Raw genomic sequence first — 5,307 nt, 5'->3', positions numbered from 1 at the left:
TTGTGGACCTTCAAATTATTTCGTTTTTCCACTTTCAAGGGCTCTTCAAAAGTAATAACATATCTTGGTGCTTGTGTTTGACATTTGTGGAAGATTTTAATTGGCTACTTTTGGCCAGAATTCTTAAAAGCTGCTGTCCTTACAGGCTGGATTAAAATTAATCCAGCCTGTAAGTGCAAGTTGTCATTTAGAGAGGATGCTGCCTTGAACGGAGGTTCCTGGTCGGCTCCAGGCTATTAAGTCAAGCCAGACCATCAGCTGAAACAGGGTGTGGCGTTTGGACAGGAGCCATTTATTGATGGACAAGTTCTTTTTGACATACCAGCTTAAAAAGACAGCCTGTTCGATCAGAGAGCTGGTTTAGGCTGAGGCTGTGGAAGTATATGACGACAACAGGCATGTTGATTAATTTTCATTTACAGTTAGTTTTCATATATTTCAAGTAAAGTAGGCAAATTAATAGCACACACGTTGAAATGTTTCATTGGCTTCTGTAACGGGTGGCATCAATGAATTTCCAGAGGTCATTCAGTCAGGTTTCGTTGAGATTTTTTTTTATTCTGGGGAGAAGAGTAAAAACAAATCAACCTCCTCTCCAACTCCCTCTCCTTGCACTCCAGCCCCACAACGCTGTCTACTACTTCTTTTTCTCAGATTCAACAAAAGTCAACAAAAAAAAAGAAATCTCACAAAAATCATTAACTAAAAACAAGGGGAGAAAAACGCCACCTGGTGGCCACAGCAACACAATGCAGTGGTACAGAGTTAAACAAACAGAAATAAAAGTATAATGTAAAATAAAAACACATACCTGGGGGAGAAGAGTAAAAACAAATAAACCTCCGCTCCAACTCCCTCTCCCTGCACTCCAGCCCTAAATGTGAAAATAAAAACAATGTTCAACCGAGCTGTGCTGGACTAGCACCAGTTGTTCACGCCAAGATAAAAAACAAAAGGAAATTATAATAAAACTGTTTATAAAAGCACACAATGACGGTCAAAACTGCAAAATAACACTAACAATCAATAATAAACAACATCCATAGAGAAAAACAAACGTATATCGCAGCAGCGAACTTTCCTCTGACTTACCCACAGCAGCGCGGAACAACGCTGTGACGGAAAAGGGGGAAGAGGAGGAGCTACGAGGGCTGGCATGAACTACGGAAGCCCAGGAGACACAAACGAGGCAGAGTGCAGAAGGGCGACCCCCGCAGGCAAAAACAACAAAACAACAAATTCACAAATGCTCAATATAAAATGAATTAGAAATAATAATTTAAAAAGGCACATTTGTAACTCTGTTAGACTTCCACATGCTGTAAGTTTAGTGTTTCACCTTTTACTTTTGTGAACTCAGATATCACCCCAGGAGAAACTTTTAAGTTTCAAGCATGCAGAGTCAGTTTACCACAGCCCTTATCTGTTGCTGGTGCTCGGTTTATGTCTATGTTGTCTCTTCTGGTCTTATCTGAAACACACATACACACCCTTGGGTTTTTGTTCTAAATGAGAACTTAATCTTGATACTAACAGTCTGGAAGAAAATAAACACTTACTCTCACACCCCGTTATCTGACTGAGTGCTTTCACCGCTTTGATGTTGACTATCTTCCACAAAATTGTATACACCTTTCCTCAAACAAACAGATACACAAGAACCTCCCCAGAGTAAACTATATGAAATCAGGAGACTTACATATGTTTGCTCGTGCAACAGAGCGATACAAAACCTCCAAAGGTTTTGTATCGCTCAGTTGTGAACCACTATTATTGGTTCACAACTTATCATGGTGGGATGAATTATACGCAACAAAGGTGAGATTTGGGCTTGTGACAAATTTCAGGATTTCAGTTAGAAAATAATTATCTAAGCTTTTTCAAGATGTAAATACTGACTTTTGAAGATGTTCTCCAACTGACTTTCAAAGTCGCTGTCTTCTTTAAAAGAAAATAAAAATGTAATTATTTATAATTTAGATTCTTTATTTTTGACTTTGTTATTTACCTTCCTTCTTGCTGTAACCTGAATTTTAGTAGTGCTCTAGTATGGTTAAACTCAATTTTCAGTCAAAATGTGCAGTTAGTATTTTTGTCCTTAAATCTTGGGGTGAATCACAAAACATAATAAACATGCAGCAGATACAGGGGAAAAATAAAACACTGAGCCACCACAAATTCACACTAAACACAAACTGAGAACTCTTAACTAAAGTGACAATTGCAAATAAAAATCACAGAACCATGGCATAGCTTTGGCTAACAAAAATCTGAATGGATAAAACGTCCACCTGGTCACTCCTCTGCACAGACATTACATATATTAGCTTTATGTCTCTTGAAAACTACCCTCCAGTTTGACTTCTAATAGACATACAGAGTATATTTGATGCAATGATGACCAACTAATGGGCCATGACTTTTACTCCCGTTTTTCCAGTTGTCTTATTAGTGGTGGTTTGGCTTTCCAGGACTTCAGTCGGCTTTTGTGGACAAAGAGAGAAAGAGGAAAATCAATGATGCATCACATCTGCACTAATAGGACTCTCCTGGCACTGATCTCTGAATTGCAGGCCCAACCCTCTGCCATGCAGCTGAATTAAAACGTCACTTCATCACTAACCTATAAAACTTCATTGTCTGGTGTAGGCCAGGGAGCCGTCTGTAGAACCTACAGCTGCCCATATAGCAAAAAGCTGTGACCAGAGGCTATCCAACCCTTCATTGTCCAATGTAGGACAATGAAATCTTGGTCCTGCCAAAGAGAAACTTTTGGTCCTGCCATCCATCTGGATTGTACTGTGACACACATCACCCACCTGAGCCTTGCTGGAGACCATCTGCAGGGAATTTCATTGAGATGGAATTCCCTGAAGGCTATGGCCACTTTGAGCATAATTGTAGCCCCCCAAAAAAACGTTTAGGAAAAATCAGAGGAGTGAAACAAAAAGCTTAGGATGCTGACTTGGCCTTAAGATTCCTCAGATTAATTGAGCATCGGTAGGATCTGCTTGATCAACAGGTCCAATCTACATAATTTTCTAAATCTGCTGCTAGCATCTTGGTGCCACATACACAGCTCACCCTCAGGAATCTTGTGGAAACCATATCTTGAAGGGAGAAGCTTGTTTTGGCAGCAAATAGTGGAACAAGTGAACTGTAATGTAGTGGTCAATGTAAGTTTTATTTTCTCTCTCATTACCTTCTTGCAGAGCACAAACTACTACATTTGACTAAAAATTTTGTACTGACATATTTACTAACTAGAATAACAAACCAACTTCTCTCTTTTTTTTTAAATTAGAACCAAGTTAAGATTCTTGGATGCTAATTTGTGCTAGCCTTGGGAAATTGTGCATAGTTACTGCCCACTGAGCATGCTCCCCTAGGGTCTTGGAATGAACACAATTTCCAGTTGGGAGATGATCACAGGTGTTTATATAGAGCTGATTGGAGGGCACTACCCCAGATGTCAAAGTGGCTTAACTCTGTAGGGAAGAGGATCTAGCTCAGGTAGACCATCATCAGGCCTGCAATATATTAAAGCAACTGTTATGAACAAAAGGCCAAAAGCCATAGATTGGCTTTTAAACCACGATTCATTGCTCCCTTTTCTGCAGTTTGTTATTTTGTAGGATTTATAGAAATCAGTCCGTTTTAACCATGAGAACAAAAAAGCAGTGGGACTCTTCTATTACAGGTCTCCAGCACAGCTTTCACTCATTTTAAAACCACTTTACAGAAGTCTATAGCCTCAGTCAATGCATTGATCTCAAATATTGCATGTCCATGCCATCTTGTGTCTTTGAGAGGAAAGAAATCTCAAGAAGATTTGGCTTTAAAAACAGAAGAGCTTGTCAAATGGAAACTTTTAATTGTTTGTTTGTGATTTAGTTATAGCTACCTAAAAACAGAGTGTGTTTGGTCTGTCATTTATTGGTGCCATTAGTCAACAACACTAACAGAACAGCTGCATCATTGTAAAGACACTAGATAATAATTAAATACCACTATATCTTTGTAATGCATGTCATTTAAATCAGATTATTTTAGGCTGAGTAGTCTCATATGTATTGGTGGTTTGAAAGCCATTTATTTAAATGTTAGTGTGCCCCGTTTTACAAAGGTGGTGATTAAGGGCTCATCCACAGAGAGATGACATTAGGTATATCTGCAAAAGTATTTAGTCATTCTCCCAAATTCAGCATTTTGGGAAACCAGAAATGATTATTTTTGAAAATGTGTTCCTGCTTTCAGGCTGCTTCATTTTCTAAACTGTTTTGAAACGGCTGCAGCTCTCACCCACTTATGCCTCACTCTCACAAATAAACATGGTGCCATTCGGTGTTGCATTCATGCTAAGACCAGTATTAACTTTGTTGTTGGTCTTCTTCAACTATGAACTCCAACTTCCCAAGCAGAACCACATCGCTGATTCCTTCACATGGTTTCTTTACACACACCCAGTGTGTTTTGCATCGATCTGTGGCAGTGTCACAATGCCACCGATTGACCCAGCATACCTTTCTGTCATGCTGGACATAACTTTTTTCTAAATCTTTTAAAATTTACTCTGTTTGTCTTCACGACGATTCAGCCACCAGTGTTGTGCAAATTGACCCTTATACAAAAACTTGTTTTAAGTTCAGGTCACACAGTTTGAAACTGAATTAAATAATTTTCAGAGATCAAAAGTTACATCTCTTGACAGAAAATCACAGCTTTAGATGTTGCTAGAAGGAACTCTAGAGCAAACTCTAGTTTGCAACATAGAGTCTTGATCTTTTTAAAAATGTAAACATATTCAATTCTTCTGGGGTTTTATTTGTGCATTCTCATTGGTTGCTCATGGCAGATGGCCACTCGTACTGAGCCAGGTTCTGCTAGAGGTTAAAGGGTTGTTTTTACTATTCGCTGTCGCTACATGCATGCTCAAAATGAAGGATTGCTGTAAAGTCAACAAGACAATGCCAGTGGTTTTTCTGCTGCCACTATGTGCTCATACAGGAGGAGTGAATGCTGTAAGCCAATGACTCTCCTGTGCTTCCATAGAGAGAAGCTTTTTTAAACCAATTCTTCTTTGTTGTGTCATTGCTGCATCGTTAAGGATTTTTTTTATACTGAACTAACCAGAAATTTGTATAAATTCAATTACATTTCTAAAGGTCAAGGAGTGAAACCTAAAACCTTCTCCACTCTGAGAATCTGCAGAGATAAATAAGAGATGAAACAGAGGATATTAAATTTTACCTCCATTTCTGGGGTCCAACTAGGGTGATATCTGTTCACACCTTTTAGGATGTGAGT

At 38.8% G+C, this 5,307-nt stretch overlaps 1 long non-coding RNA gene across 1 annotated transcript; it reads right to left on the bottom strand.

The window, feature by feature from the left end:
- Positions 1-271: 271 nt before the first annotated feature.
- Positions 272-1,081, bottom strand: LOC114133605 (uncharacterized). Its single transcript, XR_003593215.1, has 2 exons — positions 812-1,081; positions 272-560 (listed from the first exon to the last, which is right to left on the bottom strand). It is a non-coding gene; the product is annotated as an uncharacterized LOC114133605 (long non-coding RNA).
- Between the last annotated feature and the right edge of the window lie 4,226 nt (positions 1,082-5,307).

The sequence above is a fragment of the Xiphophorus couchianus genome, chromosome 18, assembly GCF_001444195.1.
Source record: "Xiphophorus couchianus chromosome 18, X_couchianus-1.0, whole genome shotgun sequence".
NCBI lineage: Eukaryota > Metazoa > Chordata > Actinopteri > Cyprinodontiformes > Poeciliidae > Xiphophorus > Xiphophorus couchianus.
The sequence above is the reverse complement of the archived record's forward strand: the minus strand, read 5'-3'. Positions and strand labels throughout refer to the sequence as shown.